General features: G+C 38.9%; 1 long non-coding RNA gene across 3 annotated transcripts in view; it reads right to left on the bottom strand.

Annotated features, from left to right (window-relative positions):
- Positions 1 to 421: 421 nt before the first annotated feature.
- The window catches only part of LOC148659502 (uncharacterized), a 43777-nt gene continuing 26996 nt past the window's right edge, over positions 422 to 17202 (bottom strand). For all 3 annotated transcript variants that reach the window (XR_015940509.1, XR_015940507.1, XR_015940508.1), the window contains one exon: positions 422 to 1933. This is a non-coding gene — a long non-coding RNA (uncharacterized LOC148659502). The remainder of the gene's footprint in view (positions 1934 to 17202) is intronic.

The raw sequence follows: 17202 nt of genomic DNA, 5'->3' as shown, positions 1-17202 counted from the left end.
AGAAGACATTAACCACGCAGAAAAACAAGGTGAAGTCAGCTAATCTGGAGTATTGATTTCTATTCTAATATGCATTTCGTTCTGTAAAAGAATATAGGTGGAATGTACAGGTTGCAGATTTCAAGACCAAAACTAGATGTATAATAATATAGCTGCTAGTGAATTTTCACGCGAAGAATAAATCGTCAGCAACCACTCCAGACAGTCCAGTGCGTTTTTTTTTCTTTTATTCACTTAATAATGTGTTTATCTTTCACATCACAGCATCATGGCCTTGTTCCTTTTAAACATAATAAAAACATTGTTCATTTTTTAACATAAATCGTTTAGGGGCACTCTATGGAGATTTTAGTTGATAAAAAGTATCTGCACCTTTTCATGCTTTTCATTCAGGGGTTTTAACACAGAAAAGAACAAGATATTATTTCCCATAATGTGAAAATAGTTTATTCTCCCACAATCATTTGATTTACTCTGTATTTTATTATCACATATTATTTCTCTCATGTCTTTCTAAATTCCAAGCTCCATTATGAACAGACATTTAAAAACATTATATGGAGAATCGTGATTGTATTTTATGAAAGATAGTTCTCTAGGATTAAGTAGATCTTTCAGATATTGCACAATCCTATCAGCTTTCAACATCAAGTTTTGCTAACAGCCAGTTTATATCTTACAGACACAAGCATATATGTAGTCACTATTCAGTTAATTAAATGAAGCCTAGGATTACAGTACAAAATTAATTTACACTACATTATTTTAGAAGTGCTCAAGATCTGTTTATTTAAATTCATATTATTATTCTAAAGGGTGCAATTGAAAATTCATGTAAACTCTACACTCATTAAGGCACAATTTTCTACAAAGCTCCAAAGAGGAGTGTTACATTGAAAACATCTGTATTCTGAAGACAGAGACATTTTACTGCCTCACACTCTCATTAATTAGTTTTCTCACACTGGTGATTGTCACTGCTCTTTTTAGTTATTGAGCAAACATGCACATAGTGACCAAATGCAGTTCAGTATAAGGAGTGATTGTTTACCTATGCTAGCATCACATATGTCAACTATATTGCATACAAGTTCATAATGTAAAATTACTACTAACAACTGAGACATATATTGTTTTGCTTTCATACTGCAAAATGAATGAGTTAGTGTCTCTCAATTCAGAGGTGTGTGATTCTCAGTCCCTTGTTGGAGGAATTAAAGGATCATAAGAACATGAGAAAGGTGACATTAAACAGGAGGCCATTCTGACATCACAGCCTATTTTATAGCTGGTGGGTAATAGATTTGAGAATCTCATCCAGTCATTTCCTGAAAGATGTCATTTTCAAACAAGCCTAAAGAAAAACTGGGTAGCTTGTTCTATACTCCCACATCCTTGAATTGGGGGTCCTTGAAGATTTTATTTAGCAAGAAGTTAAAAAAACAGAATAGACAATTCTTGACAACTCAAACCAATCTGGCCAGCTGACCTTACAGAACTGAACAATGTTTGTTTTGTTTTTTACAGTTCATGACTTTAAAATACACTGATTCTTTTATCTATACATCTGTTTGTTCTGCGATAACACACATATTGGGATGAAGGACATATCATCATTTTTCAACGGCTCACTTGTGAAAATGTTGAGGCTCTGCTTTGCTCTTTGATTGTCTCCCAGTGCATTAATGTCTTTGTGGGCCTTGACGTCCATGATTCTGAGGCTTTATCCTGTGGAAAGCAATGAACTGCAAAGTTCACCCAGACTTGTCCATTGCCTGGATGTAATTATACCCAGCAAGCTTGCACATGCTCTTCTGGAGTCCTGGGGTGTGTGCCAGTCTCACTCTGGGTAATCACATGGTGAAGTAGATGACACAAAGTGGGGTCTCTCATTCCCCAGATCGGCATCAACATCCGAAGTCCACAGCAGGACCTGAGGAGACAAGAAAGGGAACAGAACATGAGACTCCACAGCTTAAGATGACTAATGACCTAAAACCGATGGCAACCTATAATCAAACCCAGCCCCCATCTCAGGAGGTTTTACATGCAGTTAAATATTGTCGGGTTAAGACCAGACACAACAATGTCTCTTTTCCTTTTTTCTTTTCTCTTTTAAATTCTATTTCTGTTTGTTCACTACACCAGTGTGTCAATAACCCACTGGCACCATGGGCATCAGACAGTGTACATGGGTATTCTTCATCTGTGCAGCCAGACATTTTGGTTGCTGTACTAATGGCACATTCCCTCTTGTGATCTTTGCAGGCCCTCTAAATTAGCAGCTTCTAGCTCACAGCACTGTCTGCTAATGAAATCATCAAGGTAGTCTGTCATTTTCACACATGAATGGCCTAGCAGGTATTTCCAACAGACAAGAGGTGCTGCTCTGGCTTGCTTGCTCTTTCTCCATTCACAGCTCTACCCTCAGGGAGCTTGATACAGAGAGAGCAGGAGAGAGGCAGGCTGGTAGCTTAACCCTTTATTGCACTGAAAATAATGCAGGTATTGCCATTTTGGCCTTTGTTTTACAATGTGTGATCAAGTGCTTCTGCACTGTGATGCAAAATTAAAAATACAAAAAAGTGATCTAGAAAAATAATTTCTTGGTGACATTAGATCAAATGTTCCCTATATTATTTTTCAGGGTGTTTTTGTTGTTTCAATGTGTCTCTCTGCCTTAATCATAACACTGATCTTGTCCTGTCTCTCTCCTTCTAAACAAATGTCTTCTGGTCTCAGTGTGTGAGCAGAGCTTCCAAACATCTGATCATCCCATCAGAATAAGTTCTCAGGATGTGAGCAATGCACAGATAATCCATTAGTTTACCCCTCATTCACATAGTAAGCACCTAGTTAGCTTGAAATTGAAAGCAGCGAAAGCTAACGCATTGTCTAACACAGTTAAAGCATTTAACAGGAGTTAGAAAAATGTTCCTTTCTCCAATTCTTTTAGCCATTTTGACATAAAAAGAAATTATTCCCTCGTGACTATTTAACTCAAGTGTATTTTAACTGAAATCTCTTGAAAACAGCACATTTTATGATTAAAGACACTGAACAAAAAAAAGAGGGAAATAATTTTCATATTAAATACAAGTCACTGCTCTGGACAGGGGTAAAGTGATAACGGAGTACTTCTCTACCATGCACAGTCCAGATGTATTTAATCTACACCAGCAGTGCAGTTTTGATTATAATAAGATATGAAGTGTACAGTGGCTTTCCTCACAGTTCAAGATGCACTAGTTTAACTCGAGTCTTAATTCAGAAAACAAGATAATGAACTAAGTCACAGCCGGAGTAATGTGTTTTGTTCATTTATCGTAATGATCCCCATTTTTAAGGGGTTGTGCATGGCCAGCACCCAAGCATAGTGAAATATCAGACATGTGACTAGTAAACATAAGTGCTCCAGAGGGATCTCTGCTCAGCTTGCCATTCCATGTGAGATAGTTTAGAAATAAAAGCTCATGGTTAGAAAATGCTACTAGTATTCCCCACACACTGACACACACAATACTGTTAATGTAACAAAAAGAAAGCATGCAAAGTAAAGCTGGGGGGGGGGTTCAAATTAAGATTTAAGGGAACCAGACCGACACAAAGCTTTTTTTCCCTTCTGTTTTTTTAATAAGGCCCTCCTTCTTCTACCATCTCTCGTTCAAGCTCGGAGCTCATCAATGTCTGATGCCGTTGCAAGCCTGTCCATCAGCCTTAGCCACCCTGGCGGACTATGGTCAGGGAGCTTTGCCTCCTGTGGCATGAGCAGACAAAAATTAAAGCAGAATTTAATGAGAGCCAGAAAGAGACTCTACCCCCCCCACACACACACACACATACTCCCATTCCCTCTCCCCAACCCCCACTCCTACTCTCCATCCCTCTTACTATGCCAAAGCTGAAAATCCTCCATTAATTTGTAACACACCTCACGCCTTCTAAAGATGTACAACACCCCTACCATCTGCTCCTCCTTGATTCCAGATAGCTTTAGAGAGATTTCCCACCTCAGCACACAGGGCTATGCCCCAGACAGGGCTGACACAAACACACTGTGCAGTGCTTGCTGAGGGCCGACCCAGCAAAGCACATTACAGTTTACTGTTCCCAGACATAATGTGACAATGAAGCCATTCTCTGTACTACCCGTCTGCTCTAAGGTTATGCCTGTAGGGTGGCCCATAACTTTATTCATCAGCTTGGATGTAGCTTTAAAACTCAAATGCTTACAATGCTTAATCCTGGCTGTGATTTGCACATTGCTGATGAGGTAAGAAGTGGCAGAAAAATACAGCATGGATGAAGTGCAGATTACTTAAGGCAATCTGTGATGGGCTTTTGTGTTTATTTCAAACTTTTTGGAATATAAACATCGGCAGAAAAACAGCACAGAAGCCCATGTTATTGCTAATATGTGTCATCTAATAAGATATATTTTCATATCTAGCATGATCTGAATGATTTTAGTATTGCATCCGTTTTCATGACATAAAATTCAATAAAAAAAAATCTGAGCAACTGAAAAAATCTGAAAAACACAAATAAAAAAAACCAATTTGCTGACTTTGTTATAAAACAAAGAGTTGGGCCTTAGGTGAATAAAGCTAATGATGAAAGTTATGGAGACTCAGATAATCCTAATTTTAATCATGTTTTTCATCATACCGAGACAACTTCTTGTAATCTAAAAAATCTGCAACAATACAGGCTCAAATGAAAACTCATAGCCTTGAACAATCACATGTATGCTGACTTAAGCCAGCAGCTCTTTGCAAATCTGTGAAATTGAGAACGATTTTGTTTCTGTTCACAGTCATTCCCCATTATTTCTAGACTGGTTAATGCACTGCTATCACGTAGCTAGTATTTTCATTAAAAAGACCTCACATACACACTGCATGTTCCTCTAAGAAGCTAGCTGCAATAATATTGTAAAGTCAGCGTAAATCTCAAAAGATATAATTTAACCTTAAACCTATTTACAATCAGCAGTGATTCAAATCTCACATTTCATTTTGCTGCCTTTTGCTACTTTTACAGCTAATAAAGATCTTTCTCTCTCAGTTTGGTATTCATGTACTAAAAGAGTTTCCTCGCACCATCACCCATTTCACACAAGCATATAGAGAGAAGTTTCTGGACAATTTAATCCCTCCAGGGGACTTGGCAGGACCCTTTCTCTGACAATTTTCACCCTTTCCCTCTCTCCTGCCCCCTCTCTTTTTCTCTGGGTCCTCAATGCAGGATTTATTTCTTTTTTATGTACTCTGATATCTTTTTCTCCACCCACCCCCCCACTCCACCCCAGCCAAAACCTTTCAGACAGCATGCAGCTTATGGAAATCATTTGCCTTTTCTTCTCTGTCTTGGTCCCCAGACCTTAAACTTGAATGAGACCTCAAGCAAAAAAAAAAAACACAGACAGTTCCCCCCTCCGCCCCCTGCCCCCTGCCCCCTGCCCCCGCCACCTCCCTTATCCTCCCTTGGTCAAACTCTTAGCACCATTACACCACCTTCAGTTTGTATCAAGACTGAAAACTACACTGGTTCAGCGACTACCAGCATCAGCAAACAGCAAAACTGGCTTTGTTTGTCTGCCTCTCAGTTGAAAGCTCCCCCTGCAGTCATTTCCTTTTGGAAATACGCTACATCCGACATCGGGTGGGGACATGAACACACTGAAAAATACTTTGCACGACATTTTCGAAGTCTGGCTCAGCGCTGCCCTGTGAAGTGGTCAGGGATTGGAGAAGCCGGGGCCCAGGAGAATGAGATTGTGCAAGAAGTGAGAGAGGGAGGCACAGGCTCTGGAGGAGTGTCTGGGGGAGGGTGGGGGTGACGGGAGCGCTGAGAGACTGAGAGAGCCAGAGTGAGTCTGAAAAGGGCCCGTCAGACACATTGTTCCTGCCTGAAAGTGGACTTTCTGCGCTTCTGCTGGAGGTGCTGTGTGTGCTGGGGGGAGGCAGGTGGGGGGGTAAGTGGAGAATGGGGATGTGATGGGACCTGTTTACTAAAGTCATGGCGAGGAAGGGGGCGGGGGGGGGGGCGGCTGGCGAATATGAAGTGTTCCCTGAGAGCTGACATTCCCAGGCTCTGAGCCGCTTGCTGCGTGCTTGTGCCTGGTTGCAGGGGGACCAGCCCGACTTGTCTCAGACACTTTGACAGGCCAGCCTTTTCACCAGCACATTGCTGAGCCAGCCAGCTTCTCTCCCCTAGCAACACCACTGAGTGAGAGGGCTCATCCAGCCCTAGGAAGACACGGGGGGCCTGCAGTACAGGCCTGCACTGGGGGAGGGTGCAGAAGGAAGCTAAGATGAAGAAGTTTAAACATGGAGGGCCAAACAAGTGAGCGTTTTTACAGGGGCATCCCAAAATCTTGCGTATACCTAAAAGGTCATCAAACATTATGAACACACTGAGTGTAAAAAGTGAAAGGCAGCCCTGTATATCTGATACAGCAATAGAGAGATACACAGAAAATGTGAAAAGGTGACAATACTATTTAAATACTTTAAAATACACTGCCTGTAGTGTCCTGATACAATGTTAGAAATTCAAAAGTGTAGTGCCTGCATTATAATTGATTTTCCCCATATTATATGATATCCTTGGCATATTTACCCATTCAGTGCTTCTTAAAACTGGCTTTTCATGGAGCCAAACTGAATATATTAGAGTTCATCTGGGGCTAAATTCATTTACAGGTGTTCGCTTTTTAATGAGAATACCAAGAATAATGTATTTGTTCGAACAACTTGATACAGACAGAGAGAGAATAACTGAGAAAAAAGCATATTCAGGAGTTACTCGGTTACTCGGTTACAGTATAGATTATGTCTCCCTTCTGTCTTCACTTTGAGGCAGACACCTTTGGTCTAAGAGTTACTGACATATCTAACATTTACAAGATAATGGCCACCAGCATGTAACAAACTTTATCCAAAAAATCAGAATCAATTTTGTCAACATTGTGTGATCGTTTGCCAGCCTCTTCAACCCCTTAAAATCATTTCTGAGGTTCAGGCATGTTGGTTAAGACTCTTCTGTTTTGGAAAAGTCACCATACTGAAATTCGTTTCGAGATGGAGTACGTTCCACTGCTAGTTAAAAAGCAGTTTTGTTCAGTTTGTTGACATTATTATTAAAGTGTGTGACAACATGTATGCATATACAGTGTATATATAGCAAATGAAATGCAACATCATTGTCATGTAATGTCTTGAGAACTACACATAACATTTGAGACACTTTCCCTGTTAAAGGACTTTTCTCCTCTCATTCCTCAGTTTATAGCCTTGATCACTCATCCTTCCCTCGCATTTGGCATAAAAAAGTAATTGGTATTTAATTTATTTCCCTCTTTTAGGATTTATAAAATGTCAGAGGTCTCTCCTAATTTCTGCAGCTTTATTATGAAGTAACACGCTAGAGAGCTTCTTAATCGGCTACCAATCAAATTACTCAAAGGTCTCTGCATGGCAGTCCTCAAGAAGAAAAAATAATAATAAATTAATCATAGAAAATATTTAATAAAATCCATAGGAGGGCTCACAGGAGAAAGTAGGACCCCATTAAAGTTCATCAAAATCCATCACTCCTTTTTCAGGTCATGGATAAAATTCATTTGCCTTCTACCCAACCACCAGAAAAAAAATATATTTTTTAAGAGAAAATTGAGATTTGGATATTACCTAATTCTCTCTAACCTCTATCCCAGGCTGATGGTACTGAGAGTTAAAACGTCTTCATGTGTTTCTTACACATCTATGCAAAGCTGTGGAATAGAAGCATTTTTTCATTTCTTTCCCTTAAGATACTTACACAGGATAGGAGGGAAAACTGATTGGTTTTAGACACGACCGCATTAGATCAGATCAGACTCGTTTTGACCTACATTTCAAATCAACCAATACACCAGATTTAAGGCTATGACATTGTTTTCAAAAATGGCAACAGTTAATGGCCACAATAAAGGGGTTCCTCATAATTCATAGTTTCTGGGGTGATTTTTAAGGGACGCAATTTGAATAACTTGTTTCAGAACATGTTGGTTTCCGTTTCTGACACATACTCGATGCATAAAGAGTTATATTACTGAACAAATCTTACAAATCTATTTTTACATTATGAGAATGCTTTTAAATTATTATATTTTAACCTTTGCCAGTACAATTTCAGTAATATCGTAGTCTCTTTCAGGGGAAAATACAAGTTACCTTTCGTTGTCTCGTTTCATTACGTTTACTATAATGATAATCCTCGAGTACGCAGTTGCAAGACATTAATTGCCTTTAATTAAAAGTGTTTGAATATCGATCTTTTAATCCGTCTATTAGCTAAGCCTGTAGGTATGTTGACCGCATCAGATAACCGCAATCTACTGTCACTCTACGCTATTTTACAGCGGAACCACAAAACACACCCCATTTCCCTTCAAAGCCACATTAAAGACCCAACGCAAACAGGTAAATGGAATAAAATACATTTTAGAAAGTATATTTTAGAAGGTAATGGTATTTTTGTGCAGGTTAGTACAATTATTATTGTTTGTCAACTTGCCTAGATTTTTTAATGACTTGTCACAAATGGCGCCCAAGGGTGTTGTTTTTTTTAACATTTTTCTCAGTATTTATTTCTTTTGTCCGTTTTAGATAGGCGTGACATATGTATAATCAACGGTCATTTGTTTTTAGTGAACGAAATATAATGGCCTGGATATGTTAGGAGTTAAAAGGCAAAGGTTGTTTGCGGCAATTAAAGCCGTCACCCCCCTTAAGAGCGACCGTGTGGACGGAGGAGTTAACGCGCTCTAAACCTAGGCAAGGGGGAGAGCAGGAGAGCGAGACGGAGAATTAGACTGTGCCGTGGGGTAGTGCTGTTCTGCCCGGCACTGTACATCTGAGGCAGTGCTATGCCAGGGAATTCCGATTCCCGGCTTTTCAGGCCTGCTCGGCCGGCAAAAAGCGATTTGAAAGATCCCCTGTTGCCGTTACAAAGCTGAGAACAACCCTTCTCCAGATAATCGCGCTTATCCCCAGATTAAGAAGGGATCTGCAGCTGAGGTATCCACATGGGGGAAGGGGATCGTAACTGGAGAAATACCATCTTCTTTAAACAAACCCGAGCAAAGCTTTTCCCCCCCTTTTTTTCCTCCTATCTTTGTTACTTTTCTGGTGCTTGGCTACCATGTGATTCATTCGAGCAAATACGTCCTGGGAGCTTTTGCATGGTTTTGATTAAAGCGACTCCTTTGTTTGACAAACGTAACTTTCACTTATGTGTGTGCGCATCTAAACGACATCACAACGAATTCATGATTTCAATCTCCCTGGCCGAAGTCCAGCATCATTACATGCAACGTTTACTTGCAAAACCACGGGAAAAAAATGAAAATGTGTTTAATATGTATCTCTTCGATCTTTCTCTTTTATATAGATTTAAAAGCAGGATTTCATCTGAGACGTAATTAAGATGTAATATCACATACATATCCAAATAATAAATTATCCTGGGTGTTCCGCATCCGGTAAACAATCGCTTTAAATCCTTCTCGAAGTCGTAGAGATGGTTCTGTAATGGTGTTTTTTCTGAGCGAAATCCAAGGCTCTTATACCATGTGTTCTAGAGTAGTATAATTAACAGGTACCGGGTTTCAACAATAATTGCCTTCATATTTTAAAAATATAAGATGAAGTTGTTGATCTGCACAACAGTGACACAGTACCTTCATTTCATAACAAGGATTTGAGATGCTGTCTCCCAGTTTATAACTCGACCTTTCAAAATCCGTCTATCTAACGTGTGTAACCAGACTCTCTCCTTTATGTACAGTATATGTACATATGTATATGTAAATGCACAAACATTTCCAAATCAGCGAAAATTCCGACAAAGTTATTTCAGTTTCTCATCTGAGAGACATTTTGAACGTTTTTTTTATTGTCCATCAGAATGTGAAGACATGTGATGAAGAGTGACAAACTGTGACATTGTCTGTGACTATTATTGCCTGAGTGTCTCGGTGTTTCACATGCTAAAATTAGAAAGGAGTATGATCCCCACCAATGCCATATATTCACTGTGACGAATACTGGCACTCTCCCATGCCTCCTCCTAGGTTAAGCTGTGAACTTGATTGACACTGACAGAACAAAACTACTGACTCAGGTTATAGTCATGTATCATGGATCAGGTATAGATACTCATGGATTACAAAATGTTGTTCTCTATCACTCTGTGGATATACAGTAATTAAATAAGAAAGCCGTTAGTTTCAAATTAAAGGAGTAATGACTCAGATTGAACAGATATTCATTTTTATAGATTATATAAATCTATTCAAAACCAATTTCAACACTTAAATAATATCATTATAAATGTTCTATTTTATTCATACTCCCCTAACCATGCACTGCTTGAGAGACATGTGGATTACATATAGTATGCAATATTAGCAATTCCTAGCTTTGGCTGTGAATTGTATGTCTTATACTGCTGAGAGGGAGAGCTACCCATTTCTAGGCTTGCATGCATATGCAATCATAATGTGAAGCAGGAACCAATAGCTGGCTTTGTTTCAGTATTCTCAGAATCACAGCCTTTTATTCCTGCTGCAGGCACCTTTGCCCATCTCTGCTTACATAACCACAGTGTAAGAGTCTGTCTGTATGTCTGCCTGCCCAGATGTGTCTTTGTGTCTCTCAGTGATTTCTGTATCCAGATGGAGTCTACATCCAGAGTCTCCCTGCTCATAAAATACTTTGTCAGTGATACAAAAGATAGAAGGGAGGTGAGGGCAGAATCATTGTATTTGTGTTTGTATGTGTGTTGAAATGGAAGGGGGGGTATTAGGTGGGTCTGGAAAACAGAAATCACAGCTTAGGATTTTAAAAACGCACATCTAATTTCATTTGGGAAACTAAAATAATTTTAGAGGCCAGGTATGAATTTAAGTGAGTACATGTGCCAGCAGCCTTGATAAGCCTGCCTATATCACCGGCTCCAGTTCATCACACTCCTATTACCATACTGGCAACACAGACAATCTCAGACAGTAAACCCCCCTTTCGATTCCCCAACACACAAACATGCGCACGCACTCACACACACAGCCTATGAATAAATTAGCATGCCTACTGTGTACTGTAGGCACATGAATACATTAACGATCGTTTTGCCTCTTATTCCAAATGCAGCGGTGGGAATGAGGGCTTTTTTTCTTCTCTAAACATGGCGTCTGGTCTCGTTAAATGTCACCTGCCTCTCTCTCTCTCTCTCTTCCTTTCAGTGTCCTTTTTTTCATGGAAACATTCCGGTTCTCTACTTTCTCTTTTGTTTTGTGGTAAAACACTGTCATCTGCCTTTGGCGTAAACTCGCTCTTCCCCTCTAGTTTCTTCCTTTAGCTGCCTCCTTTTTTATACAGAGATAATATATTGTAACAGTGGCTTAATTAATTGCTAGCCCAGCTGCTGTGTCCAGGCAGAAGAGGGATGGGAAATACTGTCTTCTCCCCTGCCAGGATTGTTTCATATCTACAGTATAAGAATTTTGTTTATATCACTAACTGGAATGTCTGAGAGAAGAAAACAAGCTGCCTGCTCAACATTTGTTCTGTTCTGCTAGGTGTAATGTACATTTCCAGAGATCGTGTTTACACTTTGTACAAGGAAGTGAAAACTTCCTTAAGTAAAGCATGGTGCTATATACTGTAGGCAATCTTTTAAATCTCCTTTGAGCTAAGAGCAGATGCAAATTTTATAACCCAGGGGAATGTATTTTTTTTAACTTTGTATGTGAACCCAATTACCAAATGTTTATATATCAAACATCTCAAACAGTAACTGTATGTAATGTGAGAAGTGTTGTGCATTTAGTTTTCGTTTGGAATTACTCTAATTTATCACGTACTATGCACTTGGTATACTCTTTTTAAAGCCAGCTGAGTAAGAATCTACTGTATATAAAACAATGCAAAGATTTATAGCATCAGCATTATGCAGTAAACATTAGCATTGCAGCTAAACTTGAGAATATACTGTATCATCTTTCATCTCAGTCTAAAGAGCCATTGGAGAAAAAAAAATACATCCTGTACAAAGAGACTTCCTTCTCTTTGACACTACCGCATAAACGGGATCTATTCCTCTCCAAACAGTAACATGCAGTTGTAGTTCTCTTTAAATTCTCAATGTATTCTTTCATGATCAAATAAGCCAAAACACCCAAAAGCATCGTCTGAGTTTCAAGATCTCGCACATGGAGGTGTTAGTACAAATGATCATCCTCCTACACTTTAACCCCATGCTGTCATTCTGACATGGGAGCTAAAAAATGGGAAGAAGAAAATAACCTTCACAGTACCACCCAACAAGCATCATTCTAGAGCTGTGTTCCCAGACATCCACTTTACAGACTCAAATTTCAGTCAGCATTAGTGTGTTCTTCATTATTAAATGTCTTTGGATATCTGCATATTATAAATATCTAAATAGGAAGCTTTATGCAGCAGTTGGTGTCCCTATAAATGCAGTAGTTATTAACAAGTCTGAGTCCTGTTCCAGTTAAGAAGCTACATCCTCAGCCTCTGTAAGCATGCTTGCATGCACCCTTATTAATTTACACCTTAAGCCTTGGTGTTATGAAGCAACAAACTGAGAAGTCTGTTCCTGTGTTTGCAAAATGACAGATGACTGTCAACATGAAGGTGACTGAAATGGCAGGCTGATGTTTCAGGCGACTTCAGCTATAATCAATGTTGCGGGTTTGATGGCCCAGTATAAATGTGGCAAATGAATATCTTGTCCATTAGAGGGTGAAGCACTCCATGGCTTTTAAATCACCTCTTTCTATAGGATCTTGCCCCCATACATCAAAGGCCTGGTGTTTTCTATCTGTATCTATGGATGATTTCAGTGTAATACTAGGTTCATGCTATTCCAAGATAATGCAAGAAAAATGAGCTGAGGAAAGGAGTGTGTGGCATTACTCTGTGGACAACTGAAAGATGTTTTGTTGTATTTTTATTTATCTTTTTAAACTAAAATAAAAGATCTTTACAAGCCCAGTGTAATTCACACCCTATGTACGCAAAGCTACAATCATGTAAAGTGGTCAGATGTTCTTAAGTACAGTAGTCTACTTTTGGCTCAGTATTATTTAGTATTATGCATGCTTTTTTAATTTAAAGCTCTTTAAAAATGCTTTTCTTCATTAATAGAAACTTCAAAGGACATCCCATGAAGCAAACCTAATGAAAAATCATTTATCGATAGGAACTATTCATTCTCAATTGACGAAACAAGGTTAAAGAGAGCATACTTTATCATTTATACTGGAACCAATGACCAGAGCAGTGACTGTGGTAAATTACAGAGGAACAAATTAATCTATAGTGTGCATATATTTAATAAACTGTATGTGTGTATATATATATGCACACACACTTACATACAGCATTCAGTGCTGTTAGGTACACTGCACATTAATTGTATCTCATCAGACATGCAAGGAGAAATGGACAAACTAATTATCATGGACATAAGCACACAAGCACTCGCCTGCACATACAGGCACACAGAGAAAAACAAAGAATCTTCTTGTGCCTGGGACACTTCCAGGGCTTTGACGCTAATTTAGGCATCTGGTCATGTCTGGTCTGGGACGTCTTTCCCACCCAGCCCCCCCACCTCTCTCTCCAGCAGCACCGACCCAGACAATGGTGGGAAAGGGGTTGCAGACCCTCGTCAAGTGCTCCCCTCACAATGCCGCCATTGTGGACGGGAGAAAGAGGAGCAGAATAATAATGTGAACACTATCAACTGTTTACTAACACAGGAGGCTACAGCTGCACACTTTGCTCTTAAAGTGGCAGCTCGCATTTCGGTTTTCTTTTCGCTCTTTGTTCCGTGCTGCTGTCGAATGCCAGGGGCAAAAAGCAACATTTACTCAAGGCTGGAGGGTGCGTGTGTGTCCACGAGCTGGAGTGAGGCTGTGTGCGTGCCTGTCGACAGCAGGAAACGCAGGAGAACGGCAGCACTGCATTTGCAGGGGAGCAGTGACTATGTGGTATCATGGGTCAGTTTTTCTTTACCTTGCCGAGGATGTGCTCTGGTAAATGATACATGTGCTCTTGTATTAGTCCAAGACAAGTGAGAAGAGAGGTCTAAGGGGACCACATCCCAGACCCACTGACACACCGAGTCTAAGTGTGTAAGGCTTGATATGGAGCAAGTAGAGGTTAATTCTACAATGAAAATTGAAAAAAGAAAAATGTTTTAGCTGTGGTGCCTCCTTCACACCCCTTCAGGTGTGTTAAGGAGGCTGCACAGTCAAAATGTACCATTGTTGCTTTTTAATTTTAAGCATCAAATTAACATCGATGCAGCTCCACACTCACCTCCACAATATACAGTCATCAAGTCAAAAGATTCTAAAACAGACAGAACATTTTTATATGAAACATAGCAGGTAATATGTATGCTGTCTTTTCAAAACATGTTTTGTATGTTTCAGAAACAAGAATTATCACTTAACCTTCTCACAGTACTCCTGAGGGCACAGCACAAGCTACCCAGCTAAAACCAATTATTCTGTTGTCTATACAGGTGGATCAAGGAATGTATAAATGGAACAGCTAATTCTGCAAAAATTTACAAAAAACAATCAAATTGTGAATACGTTTGACTATATCTGAGTGTGATCAAAACTTAAAAAAAACTGAAATACAATTAATTAGGTAATATAATTGGCCAACATCTTTGTCACCTCAAACATTTGTGAAATCATTCTGTTCTTTTATTCTGATTTATATTCAGCTGATTTAAAAAAATTAAGAGGTCAATGCACAATACTGTAGGAAATTACACTAAAATATCTGAGCAGCTCTCACAGAAAGGCAATGAGATGAGGGAGGTAGTATTAGTATTTGCCTTTTTGATACTCATATGTTAAAAGGAAAAAATAGTTTAACACAACATTGCTAATAACTTGCTGCATTCAGGCATTCTTAATGCCTGAATGCAATTCCCACCATATTTTTTCTGACATATTTTTTTCTGTAAAACAATAATTCCTTTGTATATGTACCATTCTATACTGTATATGTAATTATATTATGATATTTAATATATGTAACTAGATGTATATATAATGTACAATGTATTCTGTGCAATAATCTTGTTATTAGTTTAGAGTATAATTGAGCTTCTAAAAACTGCAACAAGTTATTTAAAAGAATTAACTACCTGAAAGGATCGTTTGCATACTTGGGAATAATTCCCGTTCTATTGAATTTTTCTTTTCCTCTATGTCTCTTAAAACTAACCTGAGCTCCTTCCTACTACACATCTTGCCCTACTATGCCATGTATAGTTGGAGGAATGCTCTGTAGAAATCCCTGGTTTCTGTCCAGAGTGTTCTGTAACAGCAAACTCTGGTCAATGCCCTCCTGTGCCCCCAAGGGTCTGTAGACTATGCTGCTCCTAAGAACGTTCTACCAGACAAATATAACTATTAGTTCCTTAGAAGTTTCCTGCATGGGTGAAGGGTAAGAAAGGTTCCTTGTACTGATTGAATTACCAGGGTAATAATAAAGATACACCGCTGAGACTCTGAAAAAATAAGAGTAGACTAAGACCACAGACCGAAATGGTTTAAAAGTTGTTTCTCAGCTTATCTTACAAGAAACTAATTTCATTGGAGACTGAAATTAGAAATCTCCTTTAAGCTCTTTTTATGAAGAGCGGGTAAAGTAATGGTTCCCTGTGGGCTGTCCATTTTTAAGTGGTCATTGGTGGACACAGGGCCTAACCCTTCCAGAATTCAGGATTTCTTTTAGGCCCTGGATGGAATGGAAGACTTAAGATTGTTAGCCTTTGAAATCCAACCGCTGTGGTGGACAGAGCAGGCACAAGCCCTTACTGGGTACCACTGGAATCCTGACATGTTGTCCTTACTACTCCTGGGATTTGTAGCTGTTATTCGTCACCTTCTTTTCATCCTTCCTCCTTCTGTTTGTACATCATTCCTTCCTCTGAATATCTCAAATAATGATGTCTTACAAAGCCCTTCACCTGAAGAGATCCTAACTGGCGTGACACTGACATTAAGCTCATTTTTAGAATTTAATATCAACCACACCTATGACCAGTTGTCTACGGAGTGCCAGTATTTCATTTTTAATTATTTTTTTATATTCAGTAAGGATGGAAAACTGCTGTTCGTTTTCGAATGCCATACATTCTAGTCTAATCCTGTTGGCGTTTGTAAGAGAAAAACAAAAGTAAACTTATCATCTCTGAAACTTTTGTGGTCATATGTACACACAAATGTGACCTGTGTTAATATTTGTAAATGAAAATTCAATAAATTGAATAACCCTAGTTATTATTTTTGTGTCACAAACTGTACACTCTTTTTGCCTGTAAGAATTATTCTTTTATCTATTTAAAAATATATAATGTTCAACAACAAATTTAAATGAATGCTGACAAACTTTAAAAGGCAACATCTTGTAGTTTGCTATTTGCTACAGAAAAAAAAAAACGTTAGACTTGGTGGTGTTCACCCACTAATGTATTAGTAAAATTATTTCAAAGTGTCTCCTAATATAACTCATGTTAGCATGGACTTTATGTATACACGATTAAGTGTTGCTAAGCCTACACACTTTATAAAAGCAACAAAGGGTAATTAGCAAGTAAAATATAAATATTCTTTTATGATGCTATCCAGGGACATAATAAAAAAAACAATCTTTTCTCGAACTAAATATTGCAGTACACTGTGTTTGATACTTGCAGGTACATACTAATGTACGTGCCCTGCGAGCAAAGTATTTCTTAGAAATAAACGTTAACTGACTCCCTGCGTGCCACAGTGCAGATGGCGATGGGATCCGCTGTTTTCGTTTAATTACATTTCACGGAAGAAGAAAAAAAATCATTTGAAAATGTTGTTTAGGTGCAATGGTGATTTTAATGTCTCATTTTGCATCGCTCGTATATTTGTTTGAAACAACGGAAGTCCAACTGCAACATTGAAATCCAGCCTTGGAACCCTTGCGAAGTGTTCTTCAGCGGGTTTACTGCAGCTGTGAGATTCTCCCTGTGGAGCACACACTTCGTGCTTGCAAATAAAGTGATAGATGCAAATCTAAGAAGGTCGCCCCTCCCCCTTCGACACAGACAGCCGTTCTAATT

The sequence above is a fragment of the Lepisosteus platostomus genome, chromosome 7 (genome assembly GCF_059453375.1).
Source record: "Lepisosteus platostomus isolate fLepPlt1 chromosome 7, fLepPlt1.hap1, whole genome shotgun sequence".
Classification (NCBI taxonomy): domain Eukaryota; kingdom Metazoa; phylum Chordata; class Actinopteri; order Semionotiformes; family Lepisosteidae; genus Lepisosteus; species Lepisosteus platostomus.
Note: the sequence above shows the minus strand (reverse complement) of the source record. Positions and strands in the feature narration are given on the sequence as shown.